Source organism: Chinchilla lanigera, unplaced genomic scaffold, assembly GCF_000276665.1.
Source record: "Chinchilla lanigera isolate Chin_1 unplaced genomic scaffold, ChiLan1.0 scaffold00109, whole genome shotgun sequence".
NCBI classification, from domain to species: domain Eukaryota; kingdom Metazoa; phylum Chordata; class Mammalia; order Rodentia; family Chinchillidae; genus Chinchilla; species Chinchilla lanigera.
Genome location: NW_004955510.1, coordinates 4,661,472 through 4,684,753, shown reverse-complemented (window position 1 = coordinate 4,684,753; position 23,282 = coordinate 4,661,472). Strand labels below are relative to the sequence as shown.

At 35.5% G+C, this 23,282-nt stretch overlaps 1 long non-coding RNA gene across 3 annotated transcripts in view; it reads left to right on the top strand.

Moving 5' to 3' along the window:
* LOC102007453 overlaps positions 1-21,723 on the top strand; it is a 57,759-nt gene extending 36,036 nt beyond the window's left edge. For all 3 annotated transcript variants that reach the window (XR_001231664.1, XR_264408.2, XR_001231663.1), the window contains 2 exons: positions 21,310-21,450; positions 21,545-21,723. This is a non-coding gene — a long non-coding RNA (uncharacterized LOC102007453). The remainder of the gene's footprint in view (positions 1-21,309; positions 21,451-21,544) is intronic.
* Positions 21,724-23,282: the final 1,559 nt, after the last annotated feature.

Below are 23,282 nucleotides of genomic sequence, written 5' to 3'. Positions count from 1 at the left end.
CTTTCTACCAATAGAGTTTATTCCCATTTCTCAATATCTATTGTACATTTTGGACCTTATGTACACTTGCAACTTCTCATACCAGGGAGACAATATGATGTTTACACATGTGAGACTGATTTATTTCACTTATGGTATGATTTCAAATTGCATTCATTTACCTATAAAAGTTTCAAGTTTATCCTTCTTTATGCCTGAGTAGTACTCCATTGTGTAAAAAGATCACCTCTTTCCTATCCGTTCCTTTGTTGATGGGCATTTGTGTTGTTGCTAAGATTTAGCTATTATGAATTGTGCTACTATAAACATGGGTGCACATATATTTCAGTGTTATTATGTTTTTAATTCTTACAGGAAGATACCCAGAAGGGGAATACCTGGGTTGAATGGGACCCCTTACCCTAGTTTTATGAGGAATCTTCATACTGATTTCCACAGTGGCTGCACCAGTCTACACTCCCACCAACAGTGGAGAAATGTTCTTTTTACACTACAGCCATGCTATCATTTGTTACTGGTTGATTTCTTGAAGACAGCCATTCTTTCTGGAGTGAATTGGAATCTCAGTGTTGTTTTTAACTTGCATCTTTTGAATGACCAATGATATTGAACATTTTTTTTCATATATTTATTTGCTGTTTGTTTTCCCTTATCTGAGAAGTGTGTTTCATCTCAGATGACAATTTTTGGATTAGATCTTTGAATTTGAGGGGGGTGGGTTCTGATTTTTTCCATTCTTTAAATGTTCTAGATAAGACGTATGTCTGAGGGACAAATGGCTATAATTTTTTCCCCACTCTGTGCATTGTCTTTTCACTCTGTTGGTGATTTCTTTTGTTATGCAAAAGTTTTTTAATAAGGTGAGATCCAAGTTATTAACTTCTTTTTGTTGTATTTCCTATGTTGTCTTGGTTTTGTTCATGAAGTTTCTGCCTACACTTATACCTTGAAGAACTGTACTTGTATTCTCTTCCAGGAGATTTAGTATTTTTGCTTTAATATTTAGATATATGATCCATTTTGACTTCAATTTAGTGCATGGTGATAGACATGGGTCTAGTTTTAGTCTTCAGCATGTGGATACCTAGTTTTTCCAGCACCACTTATTAAAAAGACTTTCTTTCAATGAATATGTTTGACCCATTTGTCAAAGATAAGGTGGCTGAGTGTGTTTGGAGTTGTGTCTGCATCTTCTTATCTGTTCTAATAATCCATGCCTGTTTCATTTTTTGGCAATACCATACTGATTTTATCACAGTAGCTTTGTAGAATAATTTCAATTCAGATATTGTGATACCTTCTGATTTGCTTTGTTACCCAAAATTGCTGTTACTATTCTAGGTCTCTTCTGTTTCCAAATGAATTATAGGAATGTTTTCTCTAGTTCTGTGGGGAATTATAATGGTATTTTGATTGGGATTGCACTAAATCATTGTAACAGTTTCAGGAGTATATCCATTTTTGCTATGTTGGTTCTTACACATGAGCAAGGGATAGCTTACCATTTTTGGATACCCTTTTTGAACTACTTTTACAGAGTACTGTAATTTCCAATGTATAGATCTTTTACTTCCTTTATTAGACTGAATCCTAAGTATTTCTTTTTTTATTTTCAATGCTATTGTGAAGGATGTCATGCTCAGTGAGTTTGCTGTTTGTGTACAGGAATGCTATTGCTTGTTTGAGTGTTTGTATCCAGCTATGCTGTCAAATTTGGTTATTAAAGCTATAAGTCGCTTGGTGGAGTTTTGGGGGTCTTTTATGTAGAGTATCATGTCATCTGCTAATAATAATAATTTAACTTCTTCTTTTCCTATCCTTATTCTTTTTATTTCTTTCTCTTGTCTAATTGCTCTGACTAATGTTTCCAGAATTATATTGCATGAGTTGTAATGGTGGACCTTCTTATCTTGTTCCTGATTTTTAGAGTTAAGGTTCTTTGTTTTGGTCCATTTAGTATAATGTTGGCTGCTGGTTTGTTATAGATGGCTTTTATCAGGGTGCGATAAAGACCATCTATTCCAATTTTCTGTAGGGTTTTCATCATGAATGAGTGTTGCACTTTGTCAAATGCTTTTTCTGCATCTATTTAGATGATCATGTGATTTTTGTCTTTAGATCTGTTAACATGGTATATTATATTGATTGATTTACATATATTGAACCATCCCTGCATCCCTGGTGTGAATCCCACTTAGTCATGGTGTATAATCTTCTTGATGATTTGCTGCATTCTATTTTCCAGTACCTTAGAGGGTGTTTTTGCATCTATGTTTTTTAGGGAGACTGGCCTTTAATTTTCTTTATTGGTTGGGTTCTTTGGTTTTGGAATCAGGGTAATACTTGCTTCCAGGAATGATTTTGGAAGTACTGCTTCCCTTCAATTTCATTAAAGAATTTCAGTATTAGTGGTATTAGTTCTTCTGTAAATTTTTTGTAGAATTCAACAATGAATCCATCAGGACATGGGCTTTTCTTTGTTGGTAAGTTTTAAATTGCACTTTCAATTTCATTGGCTGATTTCAGATTATTTACAATTTTAATATCTTCTTGATTCAGTTCTAGAAATTTGTATTGCCAGAATCTATTTATATCTTCTGTATTTTCCCTCTTATTAGGCTACATGTCCTCAAAGGAGGTATTGATAATCTGGATTTCTGTAAGATCTATGGTAATTTCTCAATTTTCACTCCTAATTGCTTGAATTTGAGGTTTTTCTTTTTTTTTGTTGTTGAGGTTGTCTAAGAGTTTATCCATTTTATTTACTCTTTCAAAGAACCAACTCTTCAATTCATTGACTCTTCGTATTATTTTCTTAGTCTCAATTGCATTAATTTCTGCTCTGATCTTTATAATTTCCTTCCTCATGCAATCTTAGGTTTGATTTGTTCTTTTTTTTCTAGAAGTTTGAGGTAAAACATTAGATTGTTTATTTGAGCTTGTTCTGTTTTTCTGCTGTGAGAATTCATTTCTCTAAATTTCCCTCATAGGACTGTTTTCATTGCATCCCATAAGTTCCAGTATGTTTTATTGGCATTATCATTTAATTGTAGATATTGTTTAATTTCATGTTTAATTTTGTCTGAGACTCATTGTATTAACCTGATACGTATACCTATACCTATACCTGTTGTTCAGAAGGGTGTTGTTTAATTTCCATGTGTTTATGCAGTTTTTGAGATTTGTTTTGTAGTTAATTTCCAATTTCACTGTGCTGTGTTCAGATAACATGCATAAGATAATTTCAGTTCCTTTACATTACCTTGAGCACATTTTATGGGCTAATATGTGGTCTATTTTGGAGAATGTCCCATGTGCAGCTGAGAAAAATGTTTATTCTGATGTTTTGGCATGGCACACTCTGTAGACATCTATGAAGTCCATTTGTTCACAGGCATGGTTTAATTCTGAATTTTTTTTGTTGATTTTTTTTTTTGTTCTAGTAGATCTATCTATTTGTAAGAGTGGGGTGTTAAGGTCCCCCATTACAATTCTGTTAGTGCTTGTTTGATTTTTCATGTCTGTTAGTATTTGTTTTATTGTAGTTGTTTTCATCACTATTTGGTGCACACACACATATAAATGTAGTGACCTTCTATTTCTCTTTTGATCAGTTTTGGTTTAAAGTTTACACTGTCTACAAATAGAATAGCTACCTCTGCTTTTTTCTGGGTTCCTCTAGCATGGAATATTGCCTTCCATTGTTTGATTTTTAGTCTATGAATTTCTTGTTGGGTTAAATGTGCTTCTTGAATGCAGCATATTGTTGCATCTTGCTTCTTAATCGATTCTACAGTGTTTCATTTGATTTGTGAGTTGAGACCATTTACATTGATGGTTATAACTGATATATATTGGCTTATCTTTTTGATGTTACATTCCTGTTGTTAGTTTCCTATCTTTTCCCTCTGTTTAATTGCTTTCCTTGCCTGGTGTCTTCTTCCTTTTGGTGTTCTTGTGTTTGTGGTCTTCATTTTCTCTTTCTAATATATCCTTCTGATCATTCTGAAGAGCTGGTTTGGTGGTCATGAATTTCTTTTTCATGGAAGTGTCTTATTTCCCCATTGAGTTTGATTAGATAGTTTGTCAGGGTACATCAATTGGGGTTGAAGTTTGTTCTCTCTTAGGACTCAAAGTACTTCTCTCCACACTCTCCTTGATTGAGGGTTTGTGTTGAAGAATTTGCTGTGATTCTGATGGGATTTCCTTTATAGGTGATTTGTGTCTTTTCTCTAGCTTTTAATATTTTGCTCTTTTGCTGAATTTCCAAGATCTTGACTATTATATGCCTTGGTGTTGATTTATTTTGGTCATGGCTTTTTGGAATTCTATATGCTTCATTTATTTGTATGTCAAATTCTTTAGTCATGTTTGGGAAGTTTTCTGACTTTATTTCTGTCAAGAGCTTTTTAAAATGTCTTTTGCACTACCTCCAGCTTTCTCACTGATGCCAGTCATTCTTGTATTGTTCTTCTTTCCTTCACCATGTAGATATTGTATTGATTTTTTATGGTCTCTTGCTATTTTTAAGATATCTTTCTTTTTATGATTGCTAGTCACAATATGATAGTCTATCCTTACCCTCATGCAATCTGTTGTGTATAATTTCAATGGAGTTTTTAATCTCCTGTATTTCTGCTTGGATCTGTTTCATTGATTCCATTTATTTTCTATGTTGGACATTCATGGTTTCCATCATTTTCCTTAACTTCTCTATTTTTTAATCTATGTCTGCTTTAATGTCTTTCATTTTTATCATCATTTCCTTTAGCACCTTAGAGATTATTTTCTCTATAACCACTTCCATTTGTTTTTTCACTTCTGTTGCTATCATTTCAGAAAGTTCCAGTAGCTGGTTTCCAATTTCCTCTATCTCATTATGCTCTGGACTTGTCTTGGGTGGGTTGGTGGTTTGGGGTTGCATTTTGTCTGTGTCTTATCATTTTCTGTGTTCTATTTTTTTTAAATCTTGTATGTGTTGATGCTTATAGGTTTCTTATTTTATATAGCCTTATTGCTGGTGTTCAGGCTTTTCAAGGAAGTGTCTGTTTCTCAGGATACCCTCTAGATGGAAGTGGTTCTTGACATTTATTACTATCCCAGCAACCTACCTTCCCAATATATTAACAATAGTCTCCAGCACAGCGTAGCTACTGACAAATGGTGGTAAGTATTAACCTGATACCTATAACCATAGAAGCAAATTCTACAGTTATATAACAAAATCCTAGGAACATGTATGCAATGATTTTCCACTTAGTAGGATGATTTTAATCTGTTTGGGAGGGGGGTTATGAGGGATAGAGGAATGAGGTCAAATATAGTAGGAATAAGAATGGAAGGCACCACTTTGAAGATACCACTATGTATTACAGCAGCCATTGATATTTTCCTACTAATCTGTCCATACCTCTGTAATGTTTATATTGTTCCTATGCTGTTTCATAAATGGATGTATGTTTATTACTATGTGTTTCCTACAACAACCATTGTTAATAGTCAGTGAATATTCAATTGGTCACTCATATATAGCTCTATTTATTTTCTTTAGAAACCACTTTGAAGATACCAAAGTATAGTACAACAACCATTGATAATAACTTACCACTTTTGTCTGTAACTCACTATTATTTGTCTATTTGTTTTCCTGAGAAACTATCTTGTGGATAACAATATGTAAAACAACAACCATTGATAATTTCCTGCCCCTTTGTCTGTAATTCAGTAAGCCCCCCTATTACTATGTTATCCTTCTTTTACTCTTTAAAATAAAATAAAAAAAAGAATAGAAGGCACAGGATGATTACCCAGGCTTTTGATAACTGTAGGAGACAAAAGAGAAACATGGAAGAGAAAGCCAAGGAATATTGAAATGAACCAGAAAGAAAGGAGACAATGTTTACTCATATAAAGGTACCACAAAATCAAGGGAGACAGTTGACAGAAGAGAGGAAGAGGATGAGTAGAAGAAAACAAAAAGGTAAAAGAAAGGTAAGAAATCTAAGTTATGAAAGAAAGAGAAAGGAAAGAAGAGAAAAAAAAACCATAACCACAAAAAGAAAACAAAACAAGATAGAACAAAGTAAACAAATAAATAAATAAAACAAAGCATGAAACAACCAGACAGAAAAGGGAGAACCAATCAGACAAACAGAGAAAAGTAAAAGTGGTAAAATACCTCTGGTGTCTATAGTTCTGTGGAAGTTCCAAGTCAGATCCCAGAAATGTATATTCTAGCCATGTTTACAGGTGGATTTGTACTGAGTATGGGGCTAATCTTCTGCATGTTGGAGATGAGTCTAGTCTTTAGTTGCTGAAGTTCTCCCTGAGCCCTTTAGTAAAAATAAAGAAGAAAAAAAAAAGGGTGGACCTACCCATTCACTTCTATTCCACCTGTCTGTGTTCTGAAGCACAATGCTGGTTCACCTAACTTACCAACTGCAGACTCACACAATCACTGTAGCTTCGGACTTTTCCACATGGCTAGTCCCACCTTCCCATCCTATGCACTCCAACCAGTGCCCTACCCTACTGTGCGGTTGGTGTTCTGCCAGCCAGTTCAGCCCTGCCTACAATACTTTCTGAGACTCTTTTGCTTAGGGTTTTGCTACCCTAACTTTGTCTTTTTCATCAGTGTTTTTTGTAGCTTCCTAAAAATGTCTTCACTTACTCCAACTGTGACAATATTTTCTTTCTTTTTTTTTTTTTTTTAGTTTGTAGCATTTATAACAGCTTTTCTGATGTTTACATGACCTGACAACTGTACATATTTAAAGTGTACAATTTGGCACATGTTGACTTACATGTTCACTTTGGAAACTACTGCTGCAATCAAAGAGTGAGCAGATCAATCACTTCAACAAGTCTGTTTTTAGTAACTTTTCCCTTTCACCATTCCTAGATCCACTCCCTTCCTTAGACTTCTTGTCATCCTTTACTTTTATTACTAGTCTGCTTTCTTTATGCATTTGGTAGCTTCTTTATTAAATATCATTATACATACATGGAATAATACAATGTATGTGAATTTTGGAAGGGGAGGGATTTTGGGTCCCATCCTTCAGCATAAATATTTTGAAATTCATCCATGTTATTACTTGTTTTATGATTAGTTCCTTTTCACTGTCAAGTAGTATTGTAGCACATGGGTATATGAAAACTTGTTTCCCTATTAACCTGTCAATAAAACATCTAGATTTTTCTGTTCCTGGCTTTTAAAAGTAAAGCTTCTGTAAGTGCTTGCTTGGAAAAAATATGGTTCCCTTTCTCTTGCATAAATACTTAGAATGGAAACTGTCAAATCAGGTTATAGGTATATAGAGAGTATTTTAAGAAACTGCCATATTTTATCCTGCTTATTTTGGGCTTTATTTCCTCTTCTTTGCCTAGTTTCCCCAAATGGAACTTGAGGTCACTGATTAGAGATTTTTTTTTTTCTAATGTCAGAGTATATACATTTCCCTTTAAGCACTGCTTTGTCACAAATTCTGTTATTTTCATTTTCATACTAAGTTCAAAACAGTTTTACCTTTTGGGTTCAACTTTAAGTCATTCACTACTCAGAAGTGTGTTACTTAAGTTTCAAATTCTTGAGGATTTTCAAAATAGTGTTTGTTAATGTTTTCAAGTTTAATTCCATTATGGCCAGAGAACATGCTTTGCTTGACTTGAATTATTTCGAGTTTATTAAGAAGAGATATATGGCCTCGAATATGGTCCATCTTGCTAAATGTTCCATGCATCTTGAAATAAATGCAAATTTTACTGTTGCAAGTGAAGAGTTATATAGATGTCAATTATGTTGAATGGTTTGCTGTCTAGTTAATCTCTTAATTATTGAAAGAATAGTGATGTCTCTGACTATAAATATGAATTTGTCTGTCTTTATAGTTAAATTTTTATTAGTACATATTTGCTATACACAATGATCATATTCATCATAGGGAATTGGTACATACTATATCTTAGTTTGGAGGGGAGGCCACGCGGGGCTGGGGCGTGCTGGCCCTCGCGGGCCCGGCACAGCCCGGCTGCACAGGCGCCTGGAAAGGCAGGCAGCAGGAGCCCGGGAAGCGGCGCAGAGATGTGCGTTGGCCCTCGGGCTGGCCGCTGTCATGAGGTAGAGAACTGCCCAGCCACAGAGAAGCATGGACAGAATAGGCCCACCCGGAGACGTGTGTGAACCATCCTGACATGGAGAAACCTCTGGTAAAACATGCCACACGGCCAGTCGCTCTTGGCCCAGCCCTTGAGAGCCAGAATGGTCCGGAGTCAGCGGTGGAGCAGCTGCTGAACAAGGACTTGGAGAACAAGAGAGTACCGATGCCCGACCACTCAGAGGTCAAGCTGACTGGGGACGCCAGAGCCATTCGGGAGCTGGAAACCAGGAGGACCTTGGGCAACACCAGGGGAGACCCCCTGGAGGCGATTCTTCCCCTTACTGTACAGGCTGCAGTGGAAGAGCGAGTGGAGCTCTGGAGAGATCTGCACCGAGACTTCATGGATTACACGGGTGCCCAATATTCAGATTCTGTAGAACCTCCTTCATGGAGAAGGACCATTGTCTACAAGGAGGAGCCCCGTGAAATCATGACTATAGAGGAAAAAGTTGACAGCCCATTGCTGGACACTGGTGCTAGTCTCTGGATCCTTTTCAGCCCTGGCCTTCCTTCCAGGCGTCACACCTCAGTGAGGGGAGTCACTGATGAGGAAGTAATCCGCTATTTTTTGCAACCCTTGGGCTGTAAATACTTGTTGGCTCTTTCTTGCACATCTTTGTTTTCCTGAGAAACCACTTTGAGGATGCCAACATGTATTGCAGCAGCCACTGATGATTTCCTACCAATCTGTCCATAACTCTGTAATGTTTGTATTATTCCTATGCTATTTTGTAAATGGATTTATGCTTGTTACTATGTGTTTTCAACAACAACCATTGAGAATAGTCAGTGATTATGGATTGATCACTCATGTATAGCTCAAATTGTTTTCCCTAGAGACCACTTTGGAGAAACCAAGATATAGTACAACAACCATTGATAATTTCCTGCCATTTTTGTCTCTAACTCACTATTATTTGTCTATTTGTTTTCCTGAGAAACTATCTTGAAGATACCAATAGGTAAAATAACAACCATTGATAATGTCCTACCACTTTGTTTGTAATTTGGTGAATCCCCCTATTGCTATGTTGTCCTTCTTTTACTCTTTAAAATAAATATAAATATATATATACATATACATATATATCTTAATCCTTTTATCTCATGCCCCTTCCCTCCCCTCAACTCTTCTTCCTCTCCCTACTTACAAGTTTTGCTTTCATTTTTTTCATTCTTCTTTAAAAGTCCCTTTTCCTTTCCTTTTCTTTCCCCTCCCCCTTCTTTGTTCTCCTCCCCATTTGAACAAGTTCTTCCTACTTTCCAATATCTGAATTTTATTCCTTATGTACCTTTGGGTTTTGCTGTATGTATTTGAAGCTCCTTTTAAGGCAAGAAGTATTTAAAATTGCTATTTTTTTAATGAATTGATTCCTCTCCTGTCATAAAACAAATTTATTCTCAGCTTTGGCATCTATGTTAATATTTATACAGTTTTGTCACATTTTATTTCTAAAAACTTTAATTATTTCTTATCAGTCCATGTTTGTGATACATCAGAAATGCATTTGTCCTGGGGAGCTGGTGTATACATACAGCAACTTTATGCTTTTTTATTTCCGTTTCTCTTCCCTTCTCTCTCCCCCATCTCACTATCCCCTCCCCATGTCCACAAAGTCAGCCTCCTGTTTTCTGCCATCTGCCTTTTATTTTGCTCTTAAATTATTTATACTTAACATTTCTCATATAAGAGAAACCATGTGACACTTCTCTACGTAATTTATTTCACTTAACATTATAGTCTCTTATTTAGTTTTAGCATGGTATGACTTTTTTCATCCCTTTTCCTTCCTTGTGTGTATCGGCTTTTAAAGTTAGCTTCTTATAGGCACAATTTATTTAGATCTTGCTTTTTCATCCAATCTAACAATTACTGCTTTTGTTTGGGGCAAGAGCAATTACTTTGAACCATTTACACTAAATGTGTTTACTGATATATTTTAGCTTACGTTTACTATTTTATTTGTTTTCTATTTGTCCTATCTGTTTTTGCCCTCTGATTCATTTCTCTCTTCCTTCTTTTGGACAACTAGAAAATTATATATGAGTCTACTTATTTCTTTCTTGGCTTACAAGCTATGATTTTTAAAATTTTTTTTTAGTTTACTCATTGCTGTCAAGTGTACAATGTACTGTTTCCTTTATTACTGCTGTGCAATTTCTTATAGGAGAACTTAATAACAATATATTGAGCATCTCTGATTTGAAAATTCAGAATCTGAAATGTTCCAAAATCTGGAAACTTTGAGTGCCAGTATAACACCACAAGTGGAAAATTCTGCATCTGTCCTTATGAAATCATTCTCAGTCAAATCACAGACCTACTAAAAATACTGCATAAAATTACCATGAGGCCACTTGTAAAAGGAGTCTACGAAACACAAATAAATTTCATATTTACACTTTGGACTCACTCCTAGGATACCTCATTATGAGTGTAGCAAGTATTTCAAAATCGAAAATCTGAAGTACTTCTGGTCCAAAGCACTGTGGATAAAGTATATTCAGTCTGACTCCCACCTCACTGCTCTTTCTGTTTTCTTCCTTCTGTCACTAATTTTACTTCTAATAAGTTAAAACTTCATACTATCTTGTTGTATTGTAAAGGAGTTAAATGACAATTTTTTCTATGTTTTTCTGCTTAATTTGGTTACTGATTTTCTTGTTTCACTTACATGAATCCTCATTTTAGTCTGGTAATCTTTGGGTTTTTGTCTGAAGGACTTTCTTTAAAATTTATATATTATATAGATGTTAAAATTCTCTCTTCTATATATACATATATATATACATACACACACACACACACACACACATATATATATATATATATATATATAATCAGTAGATGTCTGCTTGTGATCAATTCTTTCACCTTTCCTATATTTTCAGAGAAACTATTTTACCTTTCTTTGGAATATTTTTTTCAAGAGGTATAGAATTTTTATTCAACTGATAGGTTTTAGTGTCTCAGAATCTTTAAAGATGATAGATACCTGCTGTATCCTTAGCTTTGTATCTATACTTAGCCTCCCCCACTTTTTCTGGTTATTTGTATAATTTTCTGTTTATCACTGATTCTAAAGAGTGGTAGTTATCTGTTCCTTCTTGTCCATCTATCATCTTTCTCCTTTCTTTCTTTCTCTGACTGTCTTTGCCTATCTTCTGTATTCATCACTTTCTCTCATCATTTCCTATTTTATTTTTCTGTTCCTGGATATTTTCATATATTTTCAATGTTTTATTTAATTATTTAAATTCATTATCCTTCATGAACCAGAAAATTTGGTCTTCATTACTGAGATGATGTCTCAGACTATTTTCCACTGCTATAGAAGAACACCATGCACTGTGTGGTTATAAATAATAGAGGGTTATTTTGTTCACGGTTCTGCAGACTAGAAAGTCCAGAGCATGTCTCTTGCCCTCTGAGAGGGCTGTTGTACTGCAGCGTAGTAAGGCAGAAGGGTAAGCAGTCCCAGAAGTTGGCAAGAGAGAAGGGCGAAGTCTGACCTTCTAATATATGTGCTGCCAAAGCAAGCATGAGCTTCTGGCCTTGTAAAAACCCAGTTTCTCCCACTCCTGTGAGAATGGTGCTAATGCATTTACACACAAAGATCTCACTTCTTAACTTCATAAGGTCCTGACAATGTCAGTATGGATCTTGGGAGAACATTTAGACCACAGCAAAGGATAACACTACTTCATATTCTTTCCTGAATAAGCAGCTCTTTATTCCCACTTTTCTCTTCTTAGTATATTACTAATTTGAATTTGGAATTAACAAATAATAGTATACTCTTCATAATTTTAAGTTATTCTCTTCCATTACATTTCTTGCACATAATTCTTAAATGATGTTTTGATCTGTATACTCAACTTCTTTATATTGTGCACCTTTAGTAGGAAAAAACTTAAAATATCTTAATAGGTATAAAATTATATTTTGGTATGAGTTAAGTACTTGGTGTACTTACATCTATTTATTATGACAATTTTGTGCAAATCACATCAACATTAGTTAATCTACTAAAATGTATATATGTATTCTATTGAGTTTCTTCTAGTATGTGGATTTTAAAATTATTTCTAAATGTTTCAAATTATTTCAGAAAAATGTCTAAACTTACTTCTTATTTCTAAATAAGGCTTATATCTAGAATGGCTTTTAAACTTTAATGTTATTCACTTTAATTTTTATGTTGAAATTTAAATGTGGAGTAGTTTGCTTTTTACATTAACAACTTTATTGTAAAATATTGGTAAAGGAAACTATTCATCTTTATTATTTACAGTTTTATGGTTTTACTATTGAAATAAGATAGTTACTGGGATGTGGAGTGTGTTTTACTCTCTTTATTTTTGTATATCTATTTTAAATTTACTAATATTTTGGTTTTCAACACTTGTGAATGGAGTAAGATACTAAGTATTGGCTACTTATTTTCAAAAGAAGAAGGAGGAGGAGCAGGCAGAGAACAGTAAAAGGTACACAAAAAACTTTTCAAGCATTTCAATGAAAATATAATGGTATCACGCAGAAAATTTTTAGAGTAATAAACTGATGTCTTATTCATGTTTTATAACAGCTTATATTTAAATATATACTACATAGATATAGGTTCTTTAAAAATGATATTAATCAAATAATGTTATACTTTTGTTTTTTATTCTGTTGCTTTATATTGTTTTATATTATTCATATACAAACATTCATCACTTAATGTTCAAGTTCTGTTCCTGTGACTAGGTCACTAAATGAATTGGCTGCTAAACAAGAAGTCAAATATAGCATGTACATTACAATATTCAGAAAAATAGTCAAAAAGGAACTTCAATATAATGACCTTGCTTTTATTTTCCTAACTCTTACATGCAGTACTGTACATGTATAACAGCACATAGAACTGCAGTAGTGTATAGTGCAGTGCAACCAGCAAATCTACAGTACTGTGCTGTGCAGGGAGCCACCATCAGGCTGTGCTGTGGCTCCCTTCCTGCATCCTAACTCTGAATCTGGGCTGTAGGTCCTAACAGTGCACCTTGGTTGTGAGTCTGAACAGTCATTACACAGGTAGATCATTAAATGAGGAATATCTACATATGAAAACTTTTTGTAAATCATAACAGTGTATTTATATTTTTACATTTGTGCTTTATAGTGTTTAGTGGCTTTTATGTTCTTAAGACCAATATTTTTGCTCTTTGTTTTCAAATAGGTATTAGGTATTTTGTACCATTTCCCTTTAAAATGTCCTTTAGAATCAATCTGTGGGAACGCCCAGAGCAAACATTCCCCTGGGATTTTCATAGTGACACAGTGCTTTCCCCAAATAGCAGACAACTGACATCCTGTAGCACTCAGGTTAAATGAACCACATTAATGGAAGGTGTTAGTAGACAAGGCTGGGTGTAGGTGCAGAAGCATTCACTGTACTATTTTCACACCTTCCCCTAAATCTAAAACTATTAAAAGTAAATAGGTTTACTTAAGATACTAAGTATTTCGACTGGGGAACATTCTGTATATGTCACACTTTTGAAACTTTCAAACATTTAATAAGATTCATTTCTTTGTGTTTTTATTTAGGATTATTCCTAAGTCTTTGGTTGGCACGATGCATAAAAGTTCTTCTCTAAAGTTTTTCCTAGTTTATTACTTCTAGAACATAAGAAAACCTCCAATTTATGTCTATTGAGCTTCTACTTTTTTCTTTTAAAACATTTTATACCATCTTATAGCAATTTTCAGTTCATTTTCTTGGATTTTCTTGTTATACAATCAAATTATCTGGCAATAATGAAATTGAAACATTTTTTCCCTAATGGTTATGGCTCCTTTTATTTTAATTACATCAGAGCACCGTTTCAGTACAATTGCTGAAAAGAATTATTCTGTGTTTTGCCTTATTTCTGACATTAGTGGCAATGTGTCATCATCCCAGTTGAATGAATGCTAGGATGTCCCTTTTTTCTCTATCTATATTCATGAGTACAGACTTTGATCCAGGTTCTTTCCAGGTGTAGTGAGAATATGCTACAGTTTCCTTTTGGGGATTTCTTGAAGAAGTGAAACTCTTTAATAGACTTCTCAAGGTTGATTTGTGTTCGTATTCCAGAAAAATCTGCTTATGTGTTCATTATATTTTAATAATGGAGTGCTAAGGACAATCACATTTGATGACATTTGTCCTAAAGATTTTTTATATCTATATGAAATTGTGAGATCTCTTCATTTTTCAAACTTGTGTGATTTTATGTATTTGCTTATTTTTTGGGGGGCTTCTGAAGAAATTATTTTTGCATAACATAATACAATACACCAATTTTAATTTTATAAGTTTTCACAAATACAAACAGCTGTTAATCATGGACAAATATTAAATGTTTCCATGATCTCCTGCTTCTTTGTAGCCAGTACTCGCCCTTCATCCCAGGCTCACCTAACCCTGACCTGCATTCTGTCACTATTGTTTTGACTTTTATAGCACTTCATGTAAATGGAATCATAGAGGTATGTTTAATTTTAATATTTTTCATTTTATTTTATCAGTACAAGTATGCAGTACATAGCGTTCTTGTGCAGAGCTGGCACGTGTATGTAACACATCTAAATTCCTCTTTTCCCTTCCTTTGCTCCGCCCTCCACCATTCACTGATCTTCCCTGTTTATGGTACATGTTCTGCAGTGAATAATATTTACATTCCCTGTGTGCAGTTGGTGCATATACTCAATTTTTGTGTCTGCCTTTTTTGATTCATCAAAATACTTTTTGAGTTATTCTTTTAGTTCATGTATTATTAGTCTGTCCTTTTTTAATAGCATAGATATGCCAGGTGAGTAGAAATTTGATTTCCAGTTTATTTTTGAAAAAGTATCTATAAACTTTTTCTTTCAAGTTATTGTGCAGACATAAGTTTTCATTTCTTTTGGATCTATATTTTGGAGTGAAACAGGTCTAGCACTACAAGGGAATATTTAATTTCATAGAAACCTATCAAATTACACTGCAATTAACAAAATCCCAGAGTGTTAGTTACTTTAGATAACTGCCTTACCCTGTCCTGTCTTTTTCGTTGTAACATTTCTAGTAATTAATGTACTAAGATTTTCTCAATGTGCCATTATTTGATTTCCTTAGTGTTATGTGCTATTAATGTGTTCTCTTATTTATTCTTTATATATTTTCCTTGGTGAAATTTCTTTTCAAAGCTTTTGCCTGATTTTTAAGTTGCTTTTCAAAAATATTTGTTTTTATTTGAATTTAAATGTTGTTTACATATTCTGGGTAATTTTTACCCAGAATATTTGTGTTACTAATACTTTCTGCTTATCTACAATTTGTATATTTTTGTTAAATGACTAATAAAGTTTTAAATGGTAAAGGAACTCCAGGTCAAAAGATTTTTTTCTTATGGTTTTGTCCTAGAAAGTTCATAGGCTTATATTTTACATTTAGATATTAGTGACCTGGATTAAACAAGTATTTCTTAGATAAGACACAAAAACATGAACTAAAAGAAAAGAACACACTAGATTTTACCTTACAACAAATTCATGTGGGAGACAGTGGAGAGATATCTTTAAGTTACTACAAGAGAAAACCCAAAACTACAACGTGGAATTACGTATCCAATAACATATTTGAAGTAATGAAGGTAAAGTACTTTTCTCAGCATATAGAAACTAAAAGATTTTATTACCAGTGGGTCTGCACGATAAGAAATGTTCAAGTTCTTCTGGCAGAAAGAAAAAAATGTGAGAAGAAAACCACCACTGTATAAGATAGTGGAAAACATTACAAGTTGCCAAGTGGGTGGATAAAATATAACAGATGTTTTTCTTGTTTTATAAAATCTCCTTATTGGATAACTTGCCATCTGAAGCAATGAAAGTGCATTGTGCGGTTCATAATATGGGTGGAAATAAAATACATGAAAGTGATGGCCTAGAAGCTGCAGAGGGAAGGAGATTGCTGTTGCCAGACTTTTAAAGCTGTAAATGCTATGGCCATGAAAGGTGGGCGAGGCTAAGATAAGGGGGCACACTGTAAACCCAAAAGCAACTGCTAAGCACCAAAGAGGAGTAAGAATGCCTAATAAACCGTCTAAAAAAATAAAGAAGAATGAATGTGAGTCATTTGTAGGAAAATAGGTGCATCTTGAGACTGTAATGTTAAGTGAGGTAAATCACACACAAGCTTAAATATTGCGTGGTGTCTCTTACATGAGAAACTCAAAGTATAAATAAATTAAAGAGAAAGATAAAAGATAGATAATAGGAAAGAGAGATAAATCTTTTGCAAAAGGGAAGGGGTCAAAGAGATAGAGGGAGGTGCAAGGAGGGGAGAAGAGAAGGAAAACAAAATGAAGGGAGGTGCAAGGAGGGGAGAAGAGAAGGAAAACAAAATGAAGATGTGTTGTATGTCTGGATAAACTCCTTGTGAGGAATGTAATCATTAGGTACTGCAAACATGGACTAATAAAAACTTTTGAAAAGAAATAAAACCATAAAATCTACTATGCTTGCACACGGGTGCACACTCACAGAAGTTGGAATTGGAATTTTTATGTGTTTAGAAATTTTCCAAATATAGAATTTCAATGAGTGTTGAGCCAATTTATAAAAATATCAAAATGAAATATCTTCTCATTAGTGTGTGGGAACTGCTGATTGACTTCAGGAATCATGGAAATATACAACTGCAATTGCTGCAAATACCATCATGTAATTGGGACGGAAAATGATTCTGTGATTAATTATGCAAGCCAGTGATGGCCTTTTTCAGTACGATTCATGAGTCTTGTGAGCATCTTTTTTGAGATACTACAGGCATTAAACCAAGGATCAGACTAAATTGAATTTGCCACCAGACTTTTGAACCTCGCTGTCACCAACAGTGAAACAAATATTATTAACAAATAATGATGCATGTTAAAACATATTGAAAACAAAATTCCAATTCCAACTTCTGTTCATACTGAGATTTTCTAATTGATATTTACCATTTGAAAAGTCCTGATGTATACTTCATTTGTAAAATACATTTCAAAATCTAAATATTGGGTATTTTATCCTTATTCATCTTCTTTTAATTTTCTATGATCATAATATAGCATTTATATTTTTTTGGTGATGAGGGTATTGATCTCAGGGTCTTTGCATCAAGTTACACGCCCAGCTGTTTTAACTTTGTTTTTGAGATGGGGTCTCATTAAATCACTGAGTTGTCCAGGATTACTCTGAACTTGAGAGCCTTCTGCCTCAGCATTCCAGAGTGCCACTGTGCTTGACTTGATATCTATATACTTTTACAACTTCAATTTATCCTCTGTTATTTATTATAGTAGTTTTACATAGGAGTAAGTAAACATATATACTATAAAATACACCAAAATATATAATATGTTTATATTACTACATATTATATATTCCTAATTATAGGAATTAGTGTGACATAGCATTACTTATTTGGAGAGTAAAATGAATAAACACAGTGAGATTTCAGCGAGTGGGAGACTCATTTCTAAACGCTTCTTCTTGTCTCCTCTGAAACAGAATCTAACCGCATGTTCACTCATGAACTTCCACAGAGAGACTTGACTGGTGTGGATTTAGGTTCAGTTTTATCACTGCTAAGCTATGAGGCCTGAGAAAAATGAAACCGTTTTGGCTTTTCTTTCCCTTTTATAAAAAAAGAGCATGCAGTAGTATTTAATGAATTGTTGAAAGGATTAAGTAAAATTAATGTACATAAAATAATTAGAATAATGTACAAAATAATTTAGTGGTTACCAAGATCACTAATTTTACTCTCACCAATAATAACTGTTAACATTTACTAGTATTTAATAAGTGCTAGGCACTATATTATAGATTTTTACATGTATTAATTCACTTAATGCTCATTTAAAGAAGGGAACAAGGTGGTGTTATGGCTTGTATTTAGATGTCTTCATGTGGTGATAGGTGGGGCTTTATGGAGGTAGCTGGAACTGGAGTGTGTGATACTGAGCTCAAGGGAATATGATTACTAAATTAGCCCATTCACTGGTTTGGCATTGTTCTGGGTGGAATTAAGGTTGTCCCAACCTGAGTGTGAGTGCTATCTGTCCTAAGGGCAGGTAGCCTGGGTAAGATATAAGGGGCAGAAAGAGAATTGCTGCTTGTCACTTGCTTGCTGTTTGCTGTCTCTTGCCTGCCCTGCCATGGACTGTTTCTCCTCTATGATGCCACTCTACCATGCCACTCTGCCTTGAAATCAGCCAACTATGGACTGAAACCTCTACAAACTGAGCCAAATAATTTTTTTCTCTAATAATTTTTGGTGTCAGGTATTTTTGTTTTAGCAATGAGAAAAGTAGCTAAAATAGTTGGGAATGTATACAGTGTTACTCCCACTTAGGAAATGAACAGACTTGCACACTGGAAGTTAAATTTTGTTGGCATAATATGAGTGGGTTAAAACTCCCTTTTCGTTTAGAGAATAAGTCATTTTGGCCATGGGAGACAAACAGGAAGGCATTTTTGTTACAGTAAGCTTGCAAAAGTACTTTTGCACTAATTGTCATAAATTGAATTAAACTATCATAATGCAGTTTTTTGTCCTTAACATCACATTTGATCATCAAAGTTGCATTTATTTCTTAATATGAAATGAGAAATTTATCTCTAATACTTTTGATCTACTTTGAAATGGTTCATGTAGAATGTGAATTAGTTGGTCTTTGACATTTAAAAGAATCCAGAATGAATTATGACACTCTGTGTACGTGTTTATGAATTCCAACTAATTGTGACAATCTCTGGGTCACATTTGATTGACCTCAAATGCTGGTATAAAAAGTACAATACATATTAGCATGGTGCAGATGAACATTTTTGTCGGGGGGGGGTAGTACCAGGAATCAAACTTAGGACCTTGCGCTTGCCAGACAGGCGCTTGTGGCTTGGCCACTGAGCTATATCCCTGGCCCCAGATGAATATTTCAAGGCACTGTTGGGTGTGCAGTGTAACAGCATTTTCATGATAGGTGTTCTTCTAGTCAATGATGAATTGAAAGTAGGGAGCTACTTGATCAATGTCTATAACTTTCACCTTTAGAAATAAAGCTGTAGAAGTCACATGTTTTCTTTTCTATTGTAAAATCTTGAGTGTCTAATTTGTGTCTAGCACCACCATATAAATTGGGCACCTCACAATGTCACAATCAAACTTCTTGCCTAAAGCAATTCGCAGTGAGTTAGCATTGTAAGAATATAATGACAATGCACAAATATAAGTGTCAAAATATCTGATGATTTGAGGAAAGTTTTGAACTATAGGAGGACTCTAGAATTTGAGGAGGTCTCTATAAAGGAGATGATATTTAAGCTGTATCCTCAAGATGGGAACATTTTTCCCCATGGATGAACTAGGCATTTGACCCAGCAGCTGCTTACTGGATGATGAAAGATTGGAGAAAGCATAGAAAAGTCAGGTCAGAGTGACTAGAGAGACATTGGAGGGTTGTGCGTAGAGAAAAAAGGGTTCATCATAGATGGTTTAGCTTTTACCCCACAGAAAATAAGAAAAACAAGATGTGGTATGTCCAGTGCAGCTCTCAAAGTTCCAAGGGGAGTGGGGATGGTGAGAGGATGAAGTAAAGATAAGAGACAATATACAGAAAGCTGAGGTTAAGTGGAGCCCTCTTTCTGGATGGGAGGAAAAGGAACTGCTTAACCACTGCAGTGTGTTTATTTATACATTTGTCAGGTTAGTGTCACGTGACACCCCTTTGCCTAACAACCTGTTCTTTGATTGAGAGGGGGTACATGGTGTTTTTCTTCCAGACTGGAGCAGCTTGTTTATGTGGCTCACCTTGGGTTCTCTGTTTGTGGACAGGCCTTGCTTCACCCCTGCACATGTAATCAATCTCCAGCTTTAGTCACTCTCCACCAAGATGATTTCCAAAATGAAATGCCCACAGTGCTTTAGAGTCCATGGAAGACCTTGCAGGCGCAACAGTGAATGTGTATATTTCTTATCCTTGGGATACTCACATGGTACTGGAACACACAGAGGAGCAGTTGTTGTTTGTCCTGACAATTGATGTTGAGGATCACTGGAATAATTTTTAAGCAGACTCAATGAAATTCAGCAGATGATTAAAGACTGTAGAAGAAACCTAATGTGGTAGCACATGTCTGAAATCCCACCATATTAGGAGGCTGAACCAGGAAGATTTCAACTTTGATTCCAGCCTAGACAATTTAGTGACTTAATGAGACCCTGTCTAAAATTTATTTTACTTTATTATTTATTTCTTTATTTATTTTGGTATCGGGAATCGAACCCGTCTAAAATTTGGCTAGTGTTAAGGCCCAGGATTCAATCCCCAGTTCAAAAAAAAAATGTAGATAAAGGTAAATGAGTATATTTGTCATTTTTTTTCCCCCACTAGGCCAAATACATGACATCTGCAATTGGAGTAGACATTTATTTTGGTCCATAGCTTCAGAGGAGTTATTCCACAGCAAACTGACTCTAATACAGAAATTTCAGAGTGGAAAAAAGCTGCTCAATCTATGACAGCCATGAGGGGGAGAGAGTGAGAGACAGAGAGATACAGAGAGAGATGGAGAGAGAGACAGAGAGACAGAGACACAGAGAGAACGGGGACCAGCCCTCACTTCCGAACAGCATTTTCAGCCACGATCAGTCCACAGATGAATACAGAGCCCTCATGATCTGATCATATTCCACTTCTGAAAACGTGATACTTTGGGGGAGTATTGTAGATGTAAACCATAACAGGGACAAATGTAACATTTCTGTTAGCACGTGAATGAGATGATGATGTTACTGAGAGTTACAGGATAAGAATCAGAAGCACAGAGAAAAATGTCTGCTTCAGTCTTTAACATGGGTGAAACTCTTTCACTATGGCTGAACACACAGTGGAGCCAATTAAAATATAACTCATCAGTGAGATGCCAAGTTAAATGCCATGTCCTCAAAAAGAGGTTCTCTGACAACGTTAGCTATCTCTGTGGTCACCACCAATTGTTACCATGATTTATCTTCTTACTGCTTTTTGCTATCTGCAATTACCTTATTCATCTATTTGTTCATTTTATGTTTTCCCACCTGGAATGTAAACTGCACAGGGACAGAGAAATAGTCTCTTCTATTTCTTTTTACCACATTATCCCAGGAATGGGACCACACCAGACTCTCCATACATCCTTGTTCAGAATGGATGGACCTAGAAGTGGTTAAACTGGAGGGCACTGATATATAAATTCCAGGTAACGGTGGTGTGGGTGAGTATAAAGTTTGTGTCTTTGAGATACTTTCTCAGTCCTTATAACATCTCTCACCACCTCCTGCTCCCTTCCACAGGGAAAGTTTACATCACAGAAGAAGGGCCTGAGGCACTATGGAGGTGGATGCAGGAGCCTGAGGACCACATGTGCCCATCAGATGTTCTTGTTTGCCCTAGGACATGTAGAAAACATCGGCACTGACAGGCTGCCATTGAATAGTTTTATCCACTACAGAAAATAAAGACAGCTGTACTCACTACCAGTTCTACAATCCTGAGAAAATGACTTAGGTTGGCGTGACTCAGATCTGGTGGCAACATTTGACCCCATCTCCTACAGTGGGGCAGCACATGGGCAGAGTGGCTGATCCCATCATCCCAACTAAATCATTAAGAGGGTCATCCTTTACTTTTAAAATTAAGCTTATTCATGGCCCATCCAGTCATAGTAAAAAAAGTGACATCCCCACTGGGTGGTGATCAGCTCATAGAAATCTGCTCAGGCTGGGGAGCAGTTGAAAGTGGCGTCTGGGAGCCTAAGATGATGGGGCAGGGGGGTGGACCCTAGAGGAGTCCCTTCTACACATGGCATTTTGGTTTAGAAGTCAGAGCCCTTACACATATCATGAATCTCCCAAAGTGCATTGGTTTCTCGAAAGCCTCTTCTCATGATTCCACAGTGAAGGGTTAGATCCATGGTAAGTACAGAATGATTGTCTGACTGAGGTCTACTGCTGATTGTCTCTCCCTCTTCAAGAATGTCCTCTCCCCCTGAAGCTCTGTACTTGGGTCTTTTGGGAGTGAAATGCCTGGTTCAGATTTTCCCAAGAAGCTTCTTCTTATCCCTAATGGCCAAGGATCCCTGGAAAAGTACGGAGACATACATTGAATAGTTATTTAGATCATCACTCATATTGTCATCCAGTCCCTTATCCCTAATGTGTGAGCCTGAACTTCACTTTGAATTAGGAGTACATTCTCATTCTTCTCCAGTGTGATGAGACAGAAAGGGATTTTAGCCATCAGGGAGTAGAAATCAGAAATCCTGACACATCTGCCCTATGTGCATTCATGTGCATTTTTTCTTAAATACACATGTACCCTCATTTTAAATTTTGCATTCTTTGGCTTTGTTTCTTTTCTCTTCTCTCATTTTCCTTCTCCTTGCTTTCTGTCTGCTTTTTTGTTGTCACATCTTAATTTCTTACCTCTCCCAGTCATTTTTTCTCTTTTTCCTTTGTTCTCTTTCTTTCCTTCCTTCTTGATAGGACATGAAGTGTCAAGTGGATTTGCCTCTGGACATGACTGCTGTTTGTGAGGAGGCACATTTCTAGTCCTGGAGACACTCAGATTTCATTCTGATCCCTAACCTGAGCTGATATAGGTTACATGAGATGACCTCAGAAGAAATACTGTCTCCCAAAAGGCTCTGGAGAATCCTTATATCTAGATCTTTCCTATGGTAGAAAGTCCAGACTGTGCTTGAAAGTCGGGACTTTCTTGGCAGGGTTTCTTTGGGGCATGCATTTCTTAACACCTGCTCCTTTCCAAGTAGCTTGATTCCTAAGTTGAAGACAAGATCTGTTTTCTTGATGTTTGGGGGTATGATTTGCTTACTCCCCAGGTAAACACAGACTTAGTTGTACAAGACCAATGCAATGCTAACTTAGCTACTCCACAACTTTGACAAAATACACAAAGCAAGGAGAGATGAGAGCACAGGAGCTCACAAACATCTATAGGAATTTGTGAAGAGATTCATTTGGAAAATGAAAAGGAAGCTGCAATGAGATGTTTGCATATTCCTGAGGAGAA